The following is a 25797-nucleotide window of genomic DNA, read 5'->3' on the forward strand; positions in this document are numbered from 1 at the left end:
TTTGTATTGTGCCAATTCATAACAAATGTTATCTCAAGACACTTTACAAAAGAGCAGGTTAAAGACCTTACTCCTTGTTATAATATTAACGAGGACTCAACATACATAATTAAAACATAAATAATATTCATTAATGAACTGCCGTTACTGTTTGCATCTTTTTCTGATGTCACACTGGAAAGCTTGGGCAAGACCTTAGTATATTTATTATTGATAGTAGTTTGAATATTGTACACTATACACATACTGGGTAAAGTGAGTTTTAGTTTCATTAAGTATACCCCTAAATAGATAGATATTTGTCATAGTAAGTTTGATCATTTTAATGGCAACATCTTTCATGCATAGTTGTAATATAAGCCATAAAGCCCCTAGTTATAGTAAGTGATATCTGAATCTAATCTCTTTTACAAAAATAAAATATTGAAAACACTTAACAGTTCATTGACGCCCTTACTTGAAAAACAAATCACCAGATTGATGATGAGGAAAAATAGTATCTATATAAAATGAATGTTTTTTATGTATGCAGGTTATAGAGGAAAAAACAAACCTCTGTCTTTTGGCAGGATGATGCTGTGCTGCTGCTGCTTGGCTCATCAGAACACACACACACACACACACACACACACACACACACACACACACACACACACACACACACACACACACACACACACACACACAGGCCTGTGAGGAAGGAAAAGCCTCCACAGTTTTTTCCACATAACTGTCAGTCAGGGCAGAGGAAGTGGGACAGATGATGATCCCTCTGAGAGTGAATGAAATAAAAGCATGAATGATGAAGATGTCAAGTCCATGAGTTCAGGAAATGATTTAAAAGAACAGACTGATTTAAAAAGCAGCTCTTTGGTAGTAGATGAAACCTTTGTAACTCTGTGTTTTCTTACTATGGAGCATACACATACTTATTTTACACCTCTGGGGTAAGCTCTTCCTCTCAGCATCCTGTTCACATTGTGTCATGAACATGTTCAGTCAGCACCCACTCATGACCCTCACTCACCCCACAAAGGACCCTACCTCCACCTGCAGGGTTACCCATATGCCCGGCCCCTTCCTCCTCTTACTCACTGGCTTTCCTGTTTTTAATCTCCGTCAGGGATCATACATAAACAACTGACTCGCTCTCACACACACACACACACACACATATATCAGTCCCATAGATATGAATAATAACAGAACTGTCTGCTGCAGATTACTTTGAAGCTCTAATCAGAAACGAACAGTGTGAGTCACCATGTCTCTGTATGAGATGGAAAGAGGATCAAGCCTGGTCCCATTAGCGGTTTAAATTGTTTCTGTGATAGGCTGAGAGGCGACAAGTGGCTGCAGGTCAGCGGGTGTCCCCCGCCTCATTTCCTGCCCGGCAGCTTGTAGAATCCAGGACAGGAGAAGAATGATATTCTGACTCGCACTCAGAGGCCCCTTGCTCTGTTTACCCCGCTCTCTGTCTCTCTCTCTCTGTCTCTCTCTCTCTTTCTCTCTCTGTATCATTCCTCTTGAGGGCTAATTCAGTGTGATAAGGTCGATCCCTCCTCTCCATGTGGCCTCTTTGGCCCTTGGTGGGTAAAATCACTCTGCTGCACCTCCACTGCCTCTGCCAAATACCGGTGAATATCAGCAATTTGAGTCCATGAAAATACTGATTCCACTTCTGTCTGGAGAGACGGAGGAGAGAGAGAGAGAGAGAAGGAGAGAGAGAAATGTGCTAGTAGAGATGTATTTCTGAGAAAAAAAGAACTTATAACTAATCCTTTGGACTTTATATTATCTATACCACCTAGCCACTGTCAATGGACAAGAAGCGGGGAACATACTGGACAGGTCACCAGTCAATTACACCTATAGGTATTTAGGAATGACCAAACAAACAACCTGCATGCATGTGTTTGGACTGAGGAGAGGAGCAATTGGCAACCTCCAGAGTTGAAGCCAATGCTTAACTGTGGAAAAAACTGCAGTTGCTCTGATGTCCACATGAGGCTGGCTCCAAAAAATAACCATGTTTACTGCCTGGTACAAAAAAATATACATAAAGGAACATAACTGTTACTTCGGTATTTCAGTTTGCTTTTACTGTATGCTTCTCATTCACAAAATTAAAGCTGAACATAATATGTATTTTTATTTTAAGATTTCCTATTTTTAACTGTGGGGAACTGTAATTGGCATTTGATTTCTGGAATTTTTAGATGCAACAATTCACCTGTTATTCAAGAAATAAATTGGAAGACAAAGTGATAATGAAATTAATATTGATTTATGGCTAATTCAAGTCATAAAAAAACAGACCAAGTTTGAATGTAGATGAAATACTCACCCCACTTCCTCAGGACTGTGTGTGTATGTGTGTGTGCTTGCTTGCGTGCCTGTGTGTGTGTGTGTGTGTAGTGTGATCAGATTTGATTGACAATGACTTCTCCCTTGCAATTTCAAAAAAACAGTCAACATCCATTGTTGCATGGGAAAGGAGGAGACAATTTACAAAACAACAGATACATGTGTTAGACTCTATTATGAGATGTGCTGGTTAATGTACTGGATCATGGAAGTGATGAACTGAGATGTAGTGGATTTATTTGTTTTGTTTGTATTGGTATATTGCGCCTTGTGTGTTTGGGGGAGGGGCTGTGTTGTATTAGTTGTATCTTACCTCATGGAGTGTTATTATTTGGAGCGTGGTTCATGTTCATGGTGCTGCTGTGATGTTGGCTAAATGTCATGCTCGAGCATTTGATTGATTCTCAGCTAATGTGTCTGAATAATTCCATGTGTGATGAGTCATGCAAGGACCTGACACAAAAATAAAATATTCATTCCTTCATTCACCATTACCCTTTTTAATTCCACTTTACGGTTACATCTGGCTAAACTCTTTTCTGACTTCAAACCTAAAAAAATAATAGAAAACATTTATTTCTTTTGAGGGGAGCTTAAAGTGTTGATGGTTTCAGAGCTTTTAAGGTAAGTGTCTTACTCAACTGTGTTTTCTACATAGATCACAGACTGCAGAACCATCTGTGATTAACACCTTCAGATGAATACACTTCTTCAGGGCTGTGCTTCAGGTGCTAATTACCTCTCATTGACCTCTCAGTCACACGGTAATCTTTTATACCAAGTTGAGGCCACAATAATCTTTTACCAGTTTTACCCAACAGCTATAATGAGTTCTATCTGCGTGTGTTGATAGACTGTATACATACCTGCTTGAGCTTGTGTGTTCTTTGTGTTTTAGTGAGAGCTTGGGTCTGATCTGATTGATGGAAAAGGTAAAAGGAGAAACAGCTCATCTGATTGAAGCTACAGTCAGCAAGAGGCTTCTCATTAACCTATGATAATGCACCTGTCTCCCTGATAGCAGAGCCTTGCAGCACATTTATTAAGGGTGGCTGTTTTTTTCTTCTTCTTCGATTTATTTTTCCTCGCCTGACTTTCCTCCCTGCTTTTTCTATCTATTTCTTTTATTTTCTCTCTTAAGTTCTTCAGCACTCTGGAATTGAAAAAAAACATGCTTTGATTTAGCTCTTGTGTTTGGAGGGCTCTTGGTTCTCACCCTCCAAGTTCACAACAATGTATTATAGGATCCTTGTTCACAAAGTGAGAGCACACAGGTTTGGAACAACCATTCCTGTTTTCACAGTTTCTTTTTTTTTTTTTTACAGACAAAAATGCTTTAACCTTTTCAAAATGGCTGGCAGTATGTGCTATGACATAACATATGTCCTCTGAGTCAATTTGTTGGTTAAATGACAGAAATGGATCATATCGTTCTGCTCAGTCTTTCTTTCAGCTCACAATCAGAAGATTGTTTCGGCTCTAGTTTCACTTGAAAAATGGTTTGGAAGAGTTGAAAACAATCTGCAGTACATGTTTATAGGTTAGTTTATGTGCTAAGTGCTTAGCAACTGCTCAACCAGGTTTCACCTATGAAATAAAAAAAACATGTCTTGTCATGCCTAAAGACTTAAGCGATGTGTAAAGTTAAGTATAGGATTCATCTGTGATGCATCAAATCAAAGGTACTGCTTTAGTATGTTTAACATGAAGTCATTGTAGCATCATTAGCTGTAAAACTTCTAGAACTATCAGATTTGAGAATGCAAACAACATATTAGACATAATTTCTAATAGTTTATAACTCTTCATATTTTTATATTAAATGTTTATTAATGTTTACAGTTCACATAATAACTTTTTCATTTGCTATAACAAAAATCTAATCAAATTACAAAAGCACCTTACTAATTAACATTAGCTTGAATCCTGTAACTCTAAATGGCTGTGGTTGAATGCTAATGGTATGTTGTTTTATCTTGGAATACGTCATATTTAATCTGAATTTTCATTGTACGTTTGCATATTTGATAACTTGAGTCAGACATCCTGGATTATAACAACAATGAGCATATAAGTGCAACATGATAACAGTGGAAAGGTTTATAGCTGATTTTGCTAAGAAGGCATTACGCTAGCAACAACTGATGTCACAACAAATTTGTGATTTGTTTTGGTAATAAAAAAACTTATTAAATAGCCTATTTGATCAGGTCAGATGGCTTGACCATGTTGCTTTAAATTTCTATTCTAAATTGGTCACTAGTGAGCTAATGTTAGCTTTCACAGTTGGTTAAATTAGCTATCATCCAACATAAGTTTTCCTCACACCGGCAGGTTTGTCAAAAATGTCAACACTGAAAATGTGGGCTATAGCTTTCATCGATGAGCTATTGGCCAACTCACTGTTGTGTTACCCTATTTAGTCATAGCTCATGACTTCATGGAAAATTAGTCATACAAACTTTAGAGATACTTTCTTTATGTGCAGTACTTTAATAAATATATTCAGTTGAATTCTATCACTAGTGGAGGTAAATAAAAGGGTTAAAATCTTTCTTACTTAAACGTATTTTCAAGAACATGCTTTAACCGCTTTTCTTCAACTTATGAAAAGCTGAGGTAACTGGCTCCAGTAGCTTGTCTCCTTTCAAAATGTCTATCTATAAGTCATTTTCACCTCATCATCAGAAAGGCTCCAGCTCTTTTGCCAGATGTCTTCTTTACTCCCTGAAGCATGTTCCAGTCAGTTTCCTCGCTCTCCAGAGGGTCTGTGTGTGATTTATTTATCCTATCTGCACAGTCAGTGCCAGGAACACACCCTGAGAGCACACAGGACTCTGGGAACAACACGGAGTCGAGTCGCTGGAGTGTGTCGAGGACTGAGGATGGATGGTATATGAGTGTGAACCTAAAACTGTGTGAAATGCTGCATGGGCTGCTTCAGAAGACATAGAGGGAGAGCCAGAGACAGTGTTGAGGGTGTTTAGGTTTGGGGGTGTTTGGGGGAGAGAAGCTTCAGTAGCTCCCATTAGTCACTCTGTCAGATGTTAGAGAGATAGACCAAACTGAGCTGGTCCCGTTTGATCCTGAATAGTCTTTGGAATTCAGATTCCCCAATATTGGCAGGACTTGATCATGATTAAAGAATGAGCATGTGTTGTGTGAGGAATGTCTCTGGCATGACTCTTTGCTTCCAACCTCTAATCTTGTCTGTTTCATCTTATGCCATGCAAATCTCCCTGAGGACGATCAAATATTGGTGTTTTAATGTATCTGGACGATAGCTGCTGCTTTGTTTGTGTGAGATACCAGCTGCTCTCATTATGGGAAAGAAATTGGTAAATAAAAAAAAAAGTAGAGGAAAACCCCTTCATGGGGTGAGACCTTCCTGTTTTACAGAGCAGCAGGTTTCCTGTCGTGTGACATGTGTGACACCTCTTGGTCCCTGAGGGTTCATCCTCACTAATGGAGGGGAAAAGCTGCACTACATTTTGGAAATGCAAACATCCTGCCATCCTTTTTCTTTTCATTAACACAACCACAAAGATATAAAAGAATTTAAGAGTAGCACTTTGGCATCAACAAATCAAAAAAAAAAAAAAAGATGAAAGCAATAGCACTCTTGTCATCGTCTTTAGAAATAACTGAACCATGTTCAAGCAACCCCAAATTTTTAGTGTCACTCTGAGCAATGTTTGGTAGTAATTTGGCTGTATTTATCTGCTGAGCTGTCATTAGGAAAAGACAGGCTTTCAGCATGAGTGCCCGTTTATTTCCCCCTCTTATTGAATGGGGCTGAAACAGAAGAAAAACAACCTTCTCCTGGTGTGACATGTGCAGAGTGGATATCCTTAACATGGCAGCCTGCTGGGTTTATACAAAAAGAAAAGACACTGAACGTGGAGAGAGCAGGGACCAGCAGATGCCGCTTTCTCAAGGTGTTTAAATCAAGCGTAATTGATGAAAAGAGAAGAAAATAATGGTAAATTTATGCATGTGTAATCATGAGAGGAAGGAGGTGGGGAGAAGAGCGGATGGCCTTCAGTGGAATATTCTCAGATGCTGATTAGAGAAGTCTCGTTAATGAGATTCATTGACAGGCTAATACGGAGAACAGCATGCCCCCTGCTGTGGCTGTCTGTGCCGTCCCTCTCGCTTGATCCCCTTCCTCGCTCATATTCTGCTCTGTTTCTCACTTTTCTTTCTCCCGGTCTGTCGCTTCTTCGCAGAGGGAGTCATGTTTACACCAGATTGAGACAGCAGGGGATCCAACCTTTTCCACTGGCTTCTTTAACGATCACATTTGGAGAGTCATACCTTTAATATTACACGTTTCTTAAAGCCGTTCTGTCTCTTCTTCCTCAGGCAGGAGGAGCAGCCAGTCAAGACACACACACACACGCACATGCACACACTGCACACACACACACATTGCACACACATACACACTGCACACACAGCACCCTGGGATTTGGGTAAGGGTGGCGCCACGTGACAGGCAGCCAGCTGGGCCACATTAACCGGAGTAATGACAAACGGGCCACTGCTGTTGGTTTTTTTCTCCTATGAGAAGTGCATCACAGCCTGTCAGGTGCTGTCACTCAACAGAGTTCTTCAGTATAAGTGTGAAGTTTATGTGTGTGTGTGTGTGTGTGTGTGTGTGTGTGTGTGTGTGTATGCTATAAATGTGTGTTTCCCACCAGCCAAGTCCTTAGGGATCCATCTCTGGGCTCAGTAGAAAGCTCTGCAGGGGGAAAGTAGGGGGCCCAGATGTTTTAGCTCAATAAGCTTAAGGATGAGTTCATGGCGAGAACATCTGAGGCTTTCAGCTCTGTTGACCCAAGAAAGAAACTTTTAATCCAGAAAGTTCCAGGACACGTGTGTACATTTCCTTTTCATAAGCGAAAGAGAGAGAGAGAAGGAGATGCAACTATTGTGCAAGTACTTTTGTTCAGATAAACTGTGACCTAATTACATTTTCTGGCATAAGAGCATAAAAACAGAGATCGAGGATTTGGCCAGATGCAAAAACAAAAACGAAGCGTGTATCTGTATGTGTTAAAGATTAAGAAAAGAAAAGAAAAACATAAAAGAAAAGCAATGTAAACTAAATGGAAAGGACAGAAAAGGAAAGAAAGAAAATGAGAAAAGAGAGGAAGAATCCCTGTGAACAGAGAGGTTTTAAGGAAATACTTGAGACTGTGACTGTAAACAGAAGGGGGGCTAGAGGTGTTTGCAGCCGGACTAAAGTGGCCCCTATTAAGCAGAAGTGTGTCTGTGTGTGTAGGCGATCTTCTTTCAGAGCTGAAAAAAAGTCGTGCTGGAGTTAATGGCCTCCCCCCGGCCACACACTCCTCTAGCAATGTTAGTTGAGAGTCTGCTCGTGACAAAAAGTGAGAGGTCAGCAGGGGTCAGATGAAGGGATGGATCCCGGGGTGTTGTGTTTGCACTCTGGTCCCAACAGCACACTTCCCCCAGCCGAGGAAAAACAAAAGAGGACATACCACAAACAAACATCTCAGAAAAAGTCAAATACATGTCAATGTACACAACTTATGTGCTGTGCTTCTGTACGGCTGCAGACCACAGAAACTGTACAGTCATTACTGTAGCGTAACAGATTCAGGAAAGGAAAAGTGTGTTTATTGCACTTTCTATGAGTTTGACTCCCACAAATTACAATATTCATTCACTTACATCAGGCTACCTTTATTATTAAACACACTTTAATGCTTGCTTTTAACCTTTTCTCTATTGATTTTACACATCAATGTCTGATAACATACTAGGCCTACTAACACATTTAAAATTGGTTGAATTAAGCTGTATGTGTCTAGGGGAGCTTAGGGTGTCTGCTAAGTTGCCTCAAGTGATGTCACTTGAGTAAGCATTGGTATTAGTTGAAGACTACAAACTGAGAAAGGTGTGATTTTACCAGACCTTTGAAGTGTTCTCCTTGTATGTGCTTTACAAGGAGAACTTCTTGTAAAGCACATACAGGTACAGGCTCTTGTGATATCACTCATCGACTATTGCAACTCTACTGGCAGGTCTTCCTACATGTGTTATCAAACCCCTGCAGATGATACAAAATGCAGCAGCACGACTGGTCTTCAACCTTCCTAAAAGAGCACATGTCACTCCGCTGTTCATCTCCTTACACTGGCTCCCAGTTACTGCTCACATCAAATTTAAAACTCTGCTGCTCGCTTACAAAACAGCGACAAAAACGTCTCCTCCTTACTTTAACTCTCTCATCCAGGTCTACACTCCCTCCCGCCCACTGCGCTCTGCCAATAAAAGATGTCTGATCCAACCTTCACAACAGGGTCCTAAGTCTCTGACTAGACTCTTCTCCTCTGTCGCCCCCCGGTGGTGGAATGAACTTCCAAACTCCATTCAATCTGCAGAGTCCCTCTGCACCTTTAAGAAAAAGCTAAAGACCCAGCTCTTTCATGAATACCTACTAACTTAATGATGATGGTCTCGATATTATTGATGATGATGATGGTAATGACGATGGTTTTTGTTTGATAACGATGACTTATAAGATGGTTTCTATACTCATTAGAGCTCTCAAGAACTGCCGTCAATGTTGTGCTTTGCCTCTGGTCACTTCCTGTCAGCACCTGTGTGTCCAATTGGACTCAAAGCTGATCGTTTGCTCTTGCTGACATTGTTCCCTTTTTTCTAGATCCTTGCTTGTGTTGTACTTACTCTCTGATGTACGTCGCTTTGGATAAAAGCGTCTGCTAAGTGAATTGTAGAATTTAGGGTTTCAGCTAAAGGCTAGCGGAGCCGCTGCTAGCTTTACACAACTGAATTTCAAACAGAAATGTAAGAAGTTCGGTTAAAAATTTAAAGACCTGAAATCTGTAGCATAAAAAGGAGCAACTGGTTCTGATGTGATTTCAAAAATAATCATTTAGCGAGGCAGATGACCTGATAGGAGTGCAATGCTGAAAACAGTTTTTACATTTTTGAAGCAGTGAGCAACAATTGTTTGCTATACTTTAACCTTTCTCTCCCATGGCTCAGGCCCAGCTGATATTTGCCTTCTCAGTCAGACCAGACAGCAGGACAGGGTGAGCCCTGCAGTGAGCCATCTCGCCCTTTACGGCCTGAAGCTGTCCAATCAGACCCCCTGCTCGTAAGAACCCAGCCAATCACGTCACAAGTGGACAGGGGTCAAGTGAGACCAGTTAAGTCTTTTATGAGGCCTTACCAGACAGACGGAGGGAATGGTACAGAGGAACACTGTCTTTTACAGGCTATCGGGGGATAGTGTGCTTCCATCTCGACGCTATTAAAGGTCTCCCCATGCATGGAGACTCTCACAGCCTGGGGGTTGGACACGGTGCACCTGGGCCCTTGATGGAGGAAGAAGCTTAACCCCTTGTCCTCTCAAACCTGCTTTTCACATACTCCAAGTCTGCAGTTCACTGCTTATAGCCTTCCATATGTAGCCTTTATCTTTGGACCTGTGATTTTCAAAACTCATGACCTGGTTTCTCATAAATGTTGCTCAGCCAAATCCTAACACAGGCATAATAAACATAGATACAGTTTCACTTCTCAAGGATATCATTATATCTGATGCCAACCGCAAGTTAGCATAGAAAAAGCTGCTTAAAGAAAACAAAAAAAGACTCAGTTCGCCTGGGATGTCAATGTTGTTTTATTTCAGCATTAAATATTCCATAACTGTCTGTACAGGATAGACAGCATGTAGACAGATAATGGCTAAGCTGTCTACCTTAAACAGACCGACTGAAAGACAGTGATTAGTTCAAACTCAATTAACTAAGGCGGCAGAAAAAAGCTAACATTAGTGTTTAGCCATTAGCTCTTTAGTACCATTAGCTAGGAAGTAGCTGAGATCATTCTGTACTTTACCAGTAGTTTGGAAATGTTACACCATGCAAATGGAAGGTGTGCATTTCCAGCTAACCCTATGTTAGCCGTTGTACAAAGGTTGCAAAAGGTTATTAAATGTGCTGTTGTGCTGCTCCAGATGTTCCCTTTCATTTTTCTTTTTCAGTCGCTGATCAATTGTGGCTCTGTTAAATAAGGTGTTTCCTTATTAATAAGACTCGGTACACCATTAAAACAGCAAATTAGCTTTCTAGCCTGAGTTTGAATTCATAGGAAACTGGCCAACATGTGGAATTGCAGCTCACAGCTAACTAACAGCTTCATGACATGATTTTAGATTTATTATCAAGATGTTTTCCAGTGCTGATGACCTGTTGCCTTCATGGTTGAGATAATACTTCAGAGGCAGCCGAAATCAACAGTAAAGGCAGCAGTATAAATAAAGAATATTGTACTATCTTGAGGTCAGTTTGTGGCTCTGGTTAGTTTTATACTCACCAAGCATCTACAGGAATAAGTGAACTCACTTGAATTTAATGACCTTCCCTGTCTACGCTGACAGGCCTTTATGATCTACACATGCACCCACAAAAAGTGAAAGTCTGTATCATTGAGAATAATACTCTTCCCATAAACGGGGATGTGATTACCTCTATCACAGGCACATTAAGATGGGGCTGCACACCAAACTGAATTTGACTCCTTAGATTCAACTAACAATATCACTAGCTTGTGCTCCTGTAGCCAACCATCCGGAGAGCCGAGGAGTTTACTGACAGCAAGAGAGAATTTTTCGCTAGATTGGCTTTGTCATTTTGATTCATGTGGGCCACGCTAGCGAGTGTGTTATTGTATGATCCTGAGCCTGTTCTCCTGCCGCTCCTTGCTCTTCTTCTGGTGTTATTAACTTAAAATCGTAGACCTGTGCTGTATGAGATGATACTCACAGATGGGGGTGGGGGGTGGGGGGATTTGGGAAATGATAAAGTGTTAGAGGAAAGTTTATTTTTCTTTCTCACCTCCTAAATCTTTCTGCTGATTGAAATCACACTATCTTCACTTATTTTACCCTCTGCTGTGAGCTGAAGGTGGCTGGATGAACAGCGTAACACAAGGGAGGAGGAAGATAAAGGAGTGTGAGGTAAAAGGTATGAGGGAGAGTATCAAATAGGCCGGATTTGGCATGCAGTGCACGACATCAGAGAGCAGCGTGTGATTGTGGGCGTAACAGCCTCCTTTACACCTCTTTTCTTTTCTGATGTTAGATCATCAACCGCCACAGGATTCCTCTCTCCCACGGCAGAGCGGTGAACACAGTTCACACAAAATCAATGTAATGTAAGGTTTCCGATTTATCAGCAATATTATTATCTCGCATGGCAGAAAATGTGTTTCATGTGTTACTATTTATGATGCTCATGTTATACAGTGACATAAAAGCAGCCAGTGATGTCAGCTTAGCATGAAGCCTAGAATCAAAGGTAAAGGACTCGCTCAGCTCTGATTCAGGCAAATCATTACCTTTAAATGTTTGTTTTGTACCACATTCACATACAGATGAAATAGAATATGAAACAATACTAGTGAGGCAGCAGAGAAACTATAATGCAGTATCTTCACACAGTGCTTTGACTGTAGTGCTGCAACTATCAAAACACTTTGTAGTTAGAATCAAGAAAAAATACAATCATCACAAAATACACAAGCTTTTTTACTGGACAATAACGATTAGCTGATGTGCTTTGTACATGTTACATTTCAATCAATGGTAACACTTTACAATAAGGTGCACATATGTTGCATAGTTAGTGGGAAACAAATGAAAACTAACTACTAGATAACCACTAAGTAACCATTACATAACCACTAAGTAACCATTAGATAACCACTAAGTAACCATTACATAACCACTAAGTAACCATTACATAACCACTAAGTAACCATTAGATAACCACTAAGTAACCATTACATAACCACTAAGTAACCATTAGATAACCACTAAGTAACCACTAAGTAACCATTAGATAACCACTCAGTAACCACTAAGTAACCATTAGATAACCACTCAGTAACCATTAGTTAACCACTAAGTAACCATTAGATAACCACTAAGTAACCACTAAGTAACCACTAGATAACCACTAAGTAACCACTAAGTAACCATTAGATAACCACTAAGTAACCACTAAGTAACCATTAGATAACCACTCAGTAACCATTAGATAACCACTCAGTAACCACTAAGTAACCACTAGATAACCACTAAGTAACCATTAGATAACCACTAAGTAACCACTAAGTAACCATTAGATAACCACTAAGTTACCACTAGATAACCACTAAGTAACCATTAGATAACCACTAAGTAACCACTAAGTAACCATTAGATAACCACTAAGTAACCACTAGATAACCACTAAGTAACCATTAGATAACCACTAAGTTACCACTAGATAACCACTAAGTAACCATTAGATAACCACTCAGTAACCATTAGATAACCACTCAGTAACCATTAGATAACCACTAAGTAACCATTAGATAACCACTCAGTAACCATTAGATAACCACTCAGTAACCATTAGATAACCACTCAGTAACCATTAGATAACCACTAAGTAACCATTAGATAACCACTAAGTAACCACTAGATAACCACTAAGTAACCATTAGATAACCACTAAGTAACCACTAAGTAACCACTAAATTACCACTAGATAACCACTAAGTAAACATTAAGTAACCACAGTAACTATTAGGTAACCATTGTGTAACTACTAAGTAACCATTAGGGAACCACTAAGTAACTTTAGGTAACCACTAAGTAACCATTAGGTAATGGGTAGATAGTGAGTAACTTCTCATCCAATTATATAGAGTAACTTTTGATTACTTAAGAGAATGAAATGAGGCATCATACCGGGTAGTTACTCAGTACTGAAGCATTATTACTTAGTGGTTACTTAGTGGTTACTTAGTGGTTACCTGGTAGTTATTTCCCTGTTCGTTTCTCACTATGCAAAATATGTGTACCTTATTGTAAAGTGTTAACCGATCAATCAATCTTTATTTGTATAGTGCCAATTCATAACAAATGTTATCTCAAGACACTTTAATCCATCATGAGCACAACACTAAGCAATATTTGACAAAGTCATAATGGCAAGAAAAACATCCTTTTAAGAGACAAAGCAATACTCATAATGAACAGCATCTGCTGAAACTGCGCTGGGCTTGGAAGATTGGATAGAGGAAGATGCAGGAAGTAGCACCATAGCAGCAGGCCGTCCCCACCAACGATCCAGAGGAACCTATGAGACAAGAGAGCTAAGGAGCTCCCAGGAAAAGATGGGGTTAGTAACTTACATAGTACATGAAGATTTACAGATGGTGACATGCAGAACTATGATGTGATATTTGACAATGTTATACTAAAACAAAAATAATAAATAAGCTGGAATAGTACATCAAAAACAGTAAAGCTAGTTACAGCTGGCAGCTTGGCGCTAAAACTGTATAAAGGGGATAACAGCTAGCCTCATGACAAGACCAGAGGAAGTTACTGCTTATGGCCGAGAATAATCTATGGTATTTTTAACATATTTGTTTTTGATTTTCTAATTAATTACCTGGCCAAGACAATTTCTTTACTTACTCTTTGCTAAGCAGCTGGTGATTTTAATGCTCATATTGACTATACAGACATAAGGGTTTTATTGTTCATGTCACGTCATGGAGACAAAACTCCATAAATTATGAAACACTTTCAGCTATTTTAGGTCTTCTATAAAGTGTTGTTTTTCTTTCCCCTTTCCTAATATATTATTTCCCTCTCTCTCTCACTGCATTTTGGACTTCTGTACCATGAATTGTGGCCTGTGTGGATAAAAAAGTGACAGGGCGGGATGGCAATCGACCCCAGAGGGACATGATGTCCTTCTGCCTCAGCAGTGAACATTAGCCAGCTAGAGTCCAAAGTGAAAGGCTCACCCAAACTCACCATGGCAGAGAGGATGAAGTCTCAGCTCTGCCCTGATGTCGACTGGTCTGCAAGTCTGGTCTCATCTGGAGCTTTTTTTGCATGCAGCACTGCAACCACATGATCTGAAAAAGTACCTCAGGGATCCAAAATGTGTTCCAAATCCAAATCCATGCATAAAAAGACAAAAATTATGTAAACCGGCTTTGATTCTGCTGAGTTCTCAACAGGTGCCATAAGTCTGGCTCAGAGCCACTGTCCAATAGTCTGTGGTGAGGAGATAGAAGCGTGCAGAAGCAAAGCCAATTGAGTGTCGTTATAAATCACTCAGAGAAGTTTTACTGGCTCTTCTACTGTAGTACATATGCAGACGTGCTGGTAAACCTCAAAAGTCCACCCTGTGATTGGAGAGAGAAATGAAGGGCCTCTTGGTTAATAGGGAAAGCAAGCAGCGGAGGAAGCCTGTGTTTTTCTAGCTCATCTGGCTTAGATTAGAGCAAGCCTGCACTTCAGTGTCACAGTGAGAGAATGGAGGGGAGATAGAAGCATGAAGACATGAGAAGAGCAGAGTGAGTAGAGAGGGGACAAAGAGGAGGGAGAGAGCGAGTAAAAAAAAAAAACAATAATAAAAGCTGAAAGCAGAGACGAAAGTGGAAAAAAGGCATTTGCAGAGGTTTTTAGGATTTGTGATGAGCTCTGCCTCTGTCACCCCCAGTGCTTAGCACAAGTCAGAGGCATAAACCCTTTAGATAGGCCGTGTGTAACATTTCAGCAGGAAAAAGCTCTTAAGACAAGACCATGAATGAGAGCAGGGGGTACGGGTGCAGGGAACAGAGCCAAAAATGGCTGCTCACCCCCTCTGGCACGTCCTTGCATGTTAACAGAGTGCACATGCCCTGGCTCAGGAGGATGGCTTTCACCTTTCTCACCTTCAGAACATCCTCCTTCCACAATGACCCCCTCCCCCCATCCCACCTCCCCCCACCCCCATCTGCTGATGCACTCAAGATTGCCCCTAACTCTGATGGTTAGTGTGCAAAGTCTGAATGAAGTATAGAAAAACAAAAGAGACAAAAAGTATCCATATCACTCTCTGAGGCTTGTTGACATGGTTCACCAGCTTCCTCACAACCCACTGTACCTGCAGAGACAGAAAAACAAGTAACATACATGCTGGAACTAATTGTCTCCTCTGTTGACAACTGCAAAGAAAGCAATTACAAAGGCTTTAAATTAGTTGCCTAATTTCAGTGTTGGCACTTCACCAATTTCTCTGTTGTTTTTTTTATCCTGCAACATGAAGCGTTTATTTGACTCTCTGTAAGTAGCTGCATCTGTAGCTCAATGTTTTTTTTATGGCATTTTCTGTCTGCCTGCATTTTGTCCAGTAAATGTATGTCTGTGTGTTTATATTTGTGAGTTAATCCAGGCTTTTAGACAGTGCAAAGTGGAGGGATTTGAGTCCATCAGTCTGTTTCAGCTTGTTGTGCAGCCTTCGTGCAGACAGGCTTTCTAGGTCAGGCCTAATTGACGACCTGTATTAATAACAGTAAGTGGCGTGTGTGTATGTGTGTGTGTGTTCATGTCCTGGATTTTGCTGTCTCACTGTCCTCAGGCACAGCTGAGATCCCAAATCATACTCCTGTCCCTCTCCCCCCCCCTGGGGTTCCTGCTGTTTTGGGGGATGACAGCGGGACACAGAGGTTTGCTGTGTGTGTCCGTGTTACAGTGTGCTCGTCTGTATGTGTATATGTGTGGGTACGGGAACGTCCTGCTGTATCTGCAGGCAATCTCCGTCCACACCCTTGTCTGTTCCGTCTCTACATGGGGTCTCTCTGTCTCTTTTTCTCAGAGTGGAGTTGAGGTTTTTCTGAGTTGCTCTGGGTTGCAGTCTCATCAAATTAAATCATCTCTATGCATATTTTCAGTGGACATTGGTATAAATATGATTAAATATGAAAACAACTTGGTATTCTAGGTGGAAATACTTCACATACTTCACACACATTTATGGAAAGCAGGAAACATTTTCCATAAATAAACAGCAAATTCAGTTCCCAAGGTTCTTATTTGAACTTTGGATGCAGGACTCTGAATGGGCTGATTTTTGTAAAAACAATTTTGCTAAAGCTGCATTAAACTCTATATATCTTATCTTAATCTTGCTCTGCATTCATTTTATTGAAACATATTCTAAGGATCTGCTTTTAGTTTATAAATAGATTAATTGGTTTAATATATATATATATATATATATATATATATATATACACACACACACACACACACACACACACACACACACACACACACACACACACACACACACACACACATTTGTATATAGGCTACATATACATAGATGTACATATACAATTTGCAGAAAGTGCATAAACCTAGTGAAGGCCTTTTAGGAAGCAATCAACTGTTACCAAAAACACAATTAAGCTGCATGTAATTACTACACTAAACACTAATGGAACCATCTTCATAACGATATTAGATTAACCCTGATTTTAACCACTTTCAAATCTTAATTAAAATGTATTTTTGTTTCCTTTGTTTGTGATTGGCTCATTAAATGTTGGAAAAAGTTGCCTTTACTTTTTCCTCTTTTTTTCAACTCTAATTGAGTTGCTCTGCCTCTTACCTGTGTTTTTCTATACATGTCTTTGATACATGTAAAGCACTAACTGCTGATTTGGCTTTGGAGAGGTGCTCTGTGTGTTGAAATCAAGACCATCTACATATTGAGAGATCAGAATATATAGAGACCCAGACAAGTCCAAGGTAGTTTATAGCAAAATAGATGTAATTTGCGAGTAATTTATTACTTTTTAATGATGTGGTGAGAGTATTTGAATATTGAAATATTGGAACTATTATTTTTCACCACGTTGATTAGCTTGAAGCCTTTTCTACATTGCCTTTTCAAGGCAGGACTGTTAGGCCTTGTAAAGTGTTGAGGACAGTTTGAGGGACAGACCATTGTCTTTGCAGAGAAAACTCTCTCGTCATGGGGAAATGACTAACTGAATGATGTAATTTGAATTGAATTGCCCCCCGGGGACAAATAATGTTTTTTTAATTGAATTGAATTGAATGTAAACCCTCAACTCACAAAACTTTTTCCATCAGGAAAAAGCTCAACTTTTCCAACTGCTCCTGTGGTGGAAGATATTACGCGTTTCTTCACACAATGAGCAAACTTCCTTACTAATCTTGCAGGATGTACGAGCCAGGGTGTGCATGCATGCTGGCTCTGGAAGTGAAAGCTGTGCTACCTTGCAAAGCAGAAAAAAGGCAGGAAACTGTTCTCTCTGGAGCAAATCGCTCCTGCTGCTCGGCCTCCTAATCCCTCATGGAGCTGCTGTCTTTAACACACACTCCAATAACCCTCTGTTTCTGTTTTCTGACACACGCCTCAGCTTTATCTGTGCTTCCTGTCTTTCATTAGTTTCTCATCCACTAGCTGGAGCTGGTGCTGGAAAGAACACCCCCATCTCTTTTCTATCCCAGAACAAGTCGCTTCTCCCAGAGGAGTTGTCAGTGCAAAGAGAAATCATGTCAGTGATCACAAAACTTTGGCGCTCTGACAGGCCAAAGCCCAGAGCACCCCCAGCTGTGTGTGTGTGTGTTTGAGAGACAGAGAAGGGTGATATTATTTGTTTGTTTTTATAGTGGATGATTTTTTTAACAATCCTCCATTCATTAAAATCTGATGGTAGTGTGGTGGAATTTCTGTAGTTATTTAGATTATAATGTACAGATGTCATTAGGTTTGTTCACTGTTCTCTAATATCAGTCAGACCTGATAGAGTTCAGCTGTTATATCAAGTACAGCTTAGAGAGTGTCAACTGTTCTTCCTGATATCGTCAAGGATGTTTGGTAGACTTATTGTCTGCTCCAGTGCTATTGACGTCACAGTTTAGTCTAGGTGGGTCAATGTGACACGACCCTGATAATGATAATGTCTTTTTGGATATATGCGATGCCTTTCGAGAAATTCGGCAGAAGTGATTGAGCAAGACACGAGTACAGAAGTGTGATGTTGAATCATGTCTCCTCGATATTCATCTGATGTATAAACTTTCATCAACGTAAGCCATCTGAGTCAACTGAGTCTTATTGTGTGGAGTCAAGTCTTGGTCATTTCTTCAACAGGTAGGAGGACAACAAATATGTTGCTCCTTGTTAGGACAATATTTTGGACTCTGGCACTGTTGGTTTGTGGAATGTAAATGTGATAGCCTGTAATTCCTCGCATCTGCTTTCTTCATCCACATCTTTATAATGGTCAAATTATTCTGTGGCTGTCTTCTGCTGTTGGGTATCAATGCATAGAAAAAGCTTGAGATCATTTCATTATGTCCACAAATTGACATCTTTGTGCGGCGTCTTCACAAAGGTAACACTGAAGGCTGTTGTGCACACTCTCTCTTGCTAACAGACGCGTCCTTCTGTCGTTTGATGCAAGTTAACATTAAAATTCATTCTACGCCTGGAGAACACTTAATGTGTGCATTGTTTCCCTCCCATCTCTGAGAATCGTGCTACTGTTGTCTGAGCAGGCTGATGGGGCCAAGTCCTGCTTGGCGCGCTATAGCTGAACTCTGTTGTCATGACGACGGAGCCATCGCGGCAGTTGGAGTGCATCTCCTTTGAAAAAATAAGACCATTGCAGAGCATTATGCATCTCCTCATGCCGCCTCTTTACTATTAATGGACATAAATATTTATATGATTTGGTGAATATTTTCACGGCGGAGGAGAGCTGGTGGCCTGTGGCGAGCACAGACATGAGCTGATGAAGTGGTCTGTGTCAGACGTTTGTGACCGTGTGAGCTCATGCATGGAAGCACAAGTGCATCTATCAGCAGCCTTTAATCTCTCCGGTTATACTGTAGGTAGAATAATGCAGGGTTTTAATGCAACAAAGAAGGAAGCCTTTTGTTGTGATTTACATGCATTTAAATCTCACTCATCTCCAGTGATCCACTAAATTGGAGTCATTAATCTTGGTTGCAGAGTGTTCATACTGCAAACAGAGCTGTTTGCTTAATCACTTTAGTTATTTCAACTTCTCTCTTTAATACACCTGTACATTCAGTATGTTTGAGTCATAGGGTTTTATGTTAAAAACAATCAAGCTTGTAAAAATGAACAACTAATGGGTTAAAGGTGTGATGGTGTGGGGTTGGGGGTTAGAGTCGGGGGTTGACGCAAAGGTTTGAGGGTATGGGTTAGGGTGAGGTTAAAGTTGATGTCGTGCTGTTGGAGTTAAAGGTGCACTATGGAGGAAAATTTGGTCCCTACAAATCAGTTTGAAGATAAAATGCTACGCGAGAAGTTATGGTGGAGGGCCCGCAACAGTGAAATCGTATCTCCAGTTAGCTTTTTAGACCCAAACAATGTTCCAGGGACCCATTTTTTCCTTTGAATAAAGTTTGTGTGTTTAGTTCAGAAAACATAACATAGAATTATTTCACTTCTCCAAATTTCAAATTCCACTCCCAAATCTACATAGTGCACCTTTAAAGGCTTTCTATGCGATTTTTTGATCCAGCAGATGTCGCCCTTGAGCACCAGCATGAAACCAAAACAACTTGCGGTGCATTGTTGTGTTAGCATGCTAATGCTAGCAGTCTTTATTATGCTTGTATCTTCACACTGCATGTACATTTACCTGAAATGACCGTGATCTAGAAATGCTTACGTGACATTCAATTAAGCAGTGAGTACAGTATGTTATTCTTCTTTTCTGTAGTCCCTCAATTAAACAACTTTTATACATGAGGGGAGGAGTCTGCCAGCCGGCCGGCTGGGCGATGTAAACAAACTGAAGATAGGACTCGGAAAACTCGGGAAAACATCACAGACAATGGGACTCGGGTGTTACACCCATTGTAGTCAGTCATGACTCACAGAGTTATTTTCAGAGGATATACTTGATTTCTATTATATTTAAGTGTGAAAAATTGCATATAAAGCCTTTAAAGACAGAACGTTGTCTTTTTTAGTCTTGGTGTTGAGATTTGGGTGTAATGGTTGGGATTAGGGTTAGGTTTAGTGTTGTTTTGGTTTATGGCTTGGGTTAATTTTGAGGTTGTCTGGTAAATGTTGGGAAAGGGTTAGAGTTAATTTTCAAAATAAAGCCTCATTTATTGGCAACATTTCAGTACTAGACCTGTTTACCTTTCAGTTTTTGATGGACACACTGCTGTCCTACACCTGTCAAGGTTTTTTATATTTTGTTTGGCTTCAAAAACAGGATTTAAATTGATAAATTCTGCTGTAGATAAAGTTTGTTACATTTATGTGGATCCAGGATAGCAGTTCCTGCTGTCTCCTCCTGCATATTCACTGAAAGGCTAAAACAATGAAATCAATCCCTTTATCTAACTCATGACAGCAAATTGGTAATGTTAAACTATTCCTTTCATTTAAACCTTCATAAAAACTCCTGGTATTGCTCACGCTGATTTTTCTTTTCTTTATTATAAAATGGGATAGGATGCTACAAGGTCACCCTTTCACTTAAATTTGATGTTTGAGATCTATATTTTATTGAAGTCTGAGCAGTAAGTATTATACACATGTTGCCTGGCTCCTCCATTTCCCTCACAGCGTTGTTCTTTAACACACACATCCTCTTTTGTCTCTCCTCCTTCTCTTAAGATACTCTTGATTCTGTAACATTATTTCTGGTGAAAGTGTGAAACAGAGGCTCCTCCTTGAGGGCTTTTCCACAGTGGGCTCAGCTTTATAGCAGATTAAATCAAAAGTACAGCCCGTGGAATCTACAGAGAGAGAAGAAATCATCCTTTTTCATATTTCATTTGCATTTGCTCATCTTTCCTTGAGGCCTTTTTGTGAACGTGACCCACCTCCCATGGCTGTCTCACAATCTATCCTCTCCATGATGACTAATTTAAATGGCTTTGATAATCCGTTAGTACTAAGAATTAAATAGCCATTAGAGAAAGGTTCACAGGGAAATGAGGTGAATGGAGGCTGTGGCCTGAGTCTCTTCTCCATTTTCGCCTCTCATAAAGTATAATCACTGACGAAAGCATTAGTTAAAACAAAAGAAGCTCTGGAGAAAGGCTCGGATATCCTCATCATTCAAAGACTCAGCCTTGTGTCAGCCCGCAGGAGTGCATTGGCATTATGTTTGTATAATTGATCTATTTAGCAATAAGAGAATGTGTAAAACTTATTTTGGATGTTTCTCAAGCAGACCTTAATTCGGATCAGATGGTATTTTCTTTCTTTTTGCCTTTCCTTTCCTTTAAAACTACAACTATGGTCTCCTGTCCTTCCATTCCTCCCCCAGGACACAGCTGTTCTGAAGTCCTTTTCACATTTAAAATCCTAATCTAAAAATAACAACAACCCTAGTTTCAATTTCCAATACATTATTTCAAGAATGGCTGATTATACTTTTGTGGAAACTTGCAGATAAATCTTGCCATATCTTTTGCTTGATAATTATATTCAATCACAGTCGCCAATTTGCTGTGTAGCTGCTGTGTCAGCCAATAACCATTTTGAATATGAAAAATATTATATTGTAGTTGGTTTTCTTACACCTTAAGATAAACTCAATCAAGGGATTGATACGGTTCCCTGTTTTAAATTAATATGACGCTACCCCCAGAGATGTAAAACAATTCAACATAAGTCACTAAAAACCTGGTAAAGAAGTAGACACCAGTGCCAACATAAAAAAAAAAAACAGATCATTAAAATGAGTTTTAAGAAGCGGTTTGAGTTTGCCACAACTGTGGGGCCTGAACTGCAAAAGCTTGCATACCTTTTGTGACAAGTCAGGTTTAAGGAACTGCTAGTAAAGCCCTGGAAGAAGATCTCAGGTAGTCTGGCTCATAGTTAGGAAATCACAGATATAGGGTGGTGGCATGGCCATTTAAGGCTTTAAAAACAAGCATTACAATCTGTATATAAATTCTTAAACTTGCAGGTAGCATGTGAAGGGAAGCAATGACAGGTGTTATGTGAGTACTTCACTTGGTAAGCGGTAAAAGCCTGGCAGCAGCATTTTGAATTCATTTCAGGCTTATATTATGCTTGCTAATGCTGGAATAAAGATCATTATAATAGTCGAGTCTGGAAGAGAGAAAAGCGAGGACTACTTTCACCAAGAGAAAAGAATGACCTAATTTTGGTTCAAGTTGTCTCAATTGAACAAAACAGGATTGTATCACTTTGACCGTCAAAAATTGACCTCCAGGTTTTGGGCAGATCGGGCCCCCAGACTGGAGATTATTAATTAAACTAGTTCTGGGGCCAGATGGAATTAATAAGCACTTCAGACTGGAGTCGTTGAGCTGTAAAACATTTTTTGACATCCAACTTTTAATTTCTGACAGACAGGACATGATCTGTAAAAGATAGCAGGTATACCAGGTTTTAACGGGCATAGAGTTAAGTGTCATTGGCGTAACAATGAAAGCCTATGCCGTGCATACACAGGGTTTTCCCCATGGGCAGCATGTAAATAGATTATAGGAGGGGACCTAAAATAGTTCCCTGGGAGACCCCAAAAGAAAGAGAAGCACAAGAGGAGATAGCATCTCCAAGCATTACAGAAAAAGACCTGTTTGACAAATAGGAACTATAGTTTACTAACATCTAAGAAACATAGGCCTACAACCAGGGAACCCCAATTAGTTGTATGAAATAGATTTGCAAAAAAACTGAAATCCATTTAGTTTGTTTGACCAATATTTCCTAAAACCTGAACATAAAAAAGGGAAAACATGACCGCACATGTCTCAGCATTTTCTTTTTTTCTTTCAGTAGCCTTGACAGTTTAAAAAGAAACAGGAAAGCAGCTGATTTGGAAAATCTTGACACAAAGTGAGTGGTTGGAGCTGATTTACAAGTTTTCAAAGTTTGCAAAAACTGATGGAGCGGTTTTACGCTTTTACACAAGTAGTATTCCCTGAATCCACGTCCCACGTAAAAGTTTCATGTTTCTGTTACTTTCTGAGTGGTATCAAAGAGCAAATTGTACATTCATCCTGAGGGAATATGAATATCACATCAAAGAATCAGATCTTTCTTATTAAGAATTTGTACACTGCCAACAGACATAGGCATCAGATCTCCCCTGATGGACTCGGGCTCTTGGATTTATGATTTGAAAATGAGATTTTATAGAAAACTCGAGAGTCTTGTGTTTCCCTTGAAACTTCCTGCTGAGCTTTGACATGAAGAAGAAAATATGGGCCGATCTCTGTTGCTCTGCTTTTCCTTTTTTCCCTCATTATTTCCTCTTTTCATCTCAAATGGTGTTTGACATGTTTGCCGTTTATTCTTTGATGCTCCAACAGATGAATCTTGATCTTTTGTACGACAGTGTTTCACAGCTCATTGGCTAAGCTTTTAAATCCATACTGATGGTGATCCAAGGATAAATGTCCAATCTGACTTCCACCTTGTCTTGTCCTTGTGCAGGTATAATTACACCATTGTGCCTCTGACTCTCATGATAGACTCTCCAATCATTCACCTGGATTATCTTTAGACACCTTTCACATCTTGGAATAATGAAACTGGGATCCATCAGTTATTTTATGTGCCACATCACTCAGACAAGATAGCGGTCATCTTTGGCCTTGTGGACAAATAACTGTGCATTACTTATCTATCATTCATGTTTCTTTGACAGCTGCAGTGTTAACATAACATTTCAAACAAGAGTGGTCATGATTATTTTTATGCCTATTCACATGCCTTGTTCCTATTGTTTGTAAAATAGGTGTACATTATTGGAAGAAGCAGCTGTATGCACAGTAGTGGGTTGAATCTTAAAGGAGCAAAACATTTTGGGGTATTTTATTCCCTACCAGCTCCTTAGCAGTAAATGGTTCGATCTGAACCATTTACCAATCTGTCCGTGTGGTGCTGAGCATGTCATGCAAAATCAGTTTTTAGAGTTGTTGTTTTTTTTTTGCAGTAAACAGCAGACTGCTGCAGTCGTTATCAATAATATGGTATATAACCAGTTAAAGTGGAACAAAATAAAGTTTCAGACTTTTAACCAAAACTATTTGAGCTGAGGGAAGGAGAGTCGGGTGTTGATTATTTTGAGCATCTGCGGTCACATTTGCATACAGTCACTTTTAAAATGGCTATACGCAACAATTAAAGGATTAAAGAATATTAAACAGTTGATATCGTTTGCTGTCTTTAAAACAAGTGCCCATGTATGCTGATTAGTTTACATTCGGAAACCAGTTGGTTATGTTTTTCATGCACTGACCTTTTCAGTTGATTCCAGATGGCTGCTTTATTTTTTCTGCTGCATGGATTTCCAGGACATGAAAGCTTGTGTTTCTGACCTTGTGTAACCATTAGGGGCTAGTGGAGGAGCCCACTTATACTGTATTCCATATGCGGAGGGGAATCAATAAAGAAAAAGTGCGCTTATTTGCTCTCTACTCTGCAACCACCGTTGACCTTAGAAGTATATTCAGATTTTTTGTATTTTTGCAGTTAGTTAGATTTTCAACCTTTTTTTTTCTCAAAAAAAGTCTAGGTGCGTCTATGAGCAAGACATCACCATGGAAACAAGACTAAAACAAACACTCATCCAGCACAGTAAGCTTAGTTTTAGGCTCTGATTTTGTGGTATTCCCTGTCTTATGTGCGTGTGGAAACAGGTTAACAAACACGGCTGTCACAGGATGAGCAGCTTATTTGTGTTTTGTTCTCTCAAATAAGATTATGCATGTGAGCTCTGGCACTTTGAACATGTTTGAGCAGTTTTCAATTTTCTCAGGAAGTTGTGTTTGCATCCATATCTGATGACATCTGGAGTGTGATGAGGAATAGAAAATCCTTTGTTTGTCTTCTCAGATATCAGCTCAGAGTATTGGACAGGTGTTTCTGAGGAGCACGCCGGCTCTCCTTATTGGTTACACTATGCACACACACACACACATATATATAAGTCCCTTATGGTTGTTTTTGGCCTGGTGGATATCACATAGAGCAGACAGTAATGAGAAAAAGGATAACTGTGCTCCATCAACAGCTGAGCCCTGCAGCTCCTGTCAGCATTAAATGTACATATATAGCCTCTGGCCATGCAGTTGCTAAGGAAATGTTGGTATCCAAGCAGGAGTTGGCAGGGAAAACATCCCTAAAGTTGATTCAAGAGATTGGATGCCACTGGAGTTGATTTCAAGCTGCATCCGTATTTCATTTATGTAGTTGAGTTCTCTGAAGGAATGGAGGGAAATTACCTGGGCCTCTGTAAAAAAAAAAAAAAGAAAAAAAAAAGGGCTGCAGCATGAAGTGTAGCAAGTCCAAAACAAACTCTGGGAACGTCATTATCGGCTTTGTGGAAGTTGAAAAAACTGCTTTAGTATTGAAATGGGATTGTCGCAAGAGTTATAGTTCTGAAAGCCAACCAGCTCAAACTGTATTAACAGCTCTTGACATTAATCACAGTCAGCGGGGTCTTCTACAGACTGGAGGCATATTAAAATGGTGACCACCATGACAGTGTTGTTTCCACACCCGGTTTCTGCTCTCCAGTTTAAAG

This window comes from Labrus bergylta, chromosome 7, assembly GCF_963930695.1.
Source record: "Labrus bergylta chromosome 7, fLabBer1.1, whole genome shotgun sequence".
Taxonomy (NCBI): domain Eukaryota; kingdom Metazoa; phylum Chordata; class Actinopteri; order Labriformes; family Labridae; genus Labrus; species Labrus bergylta.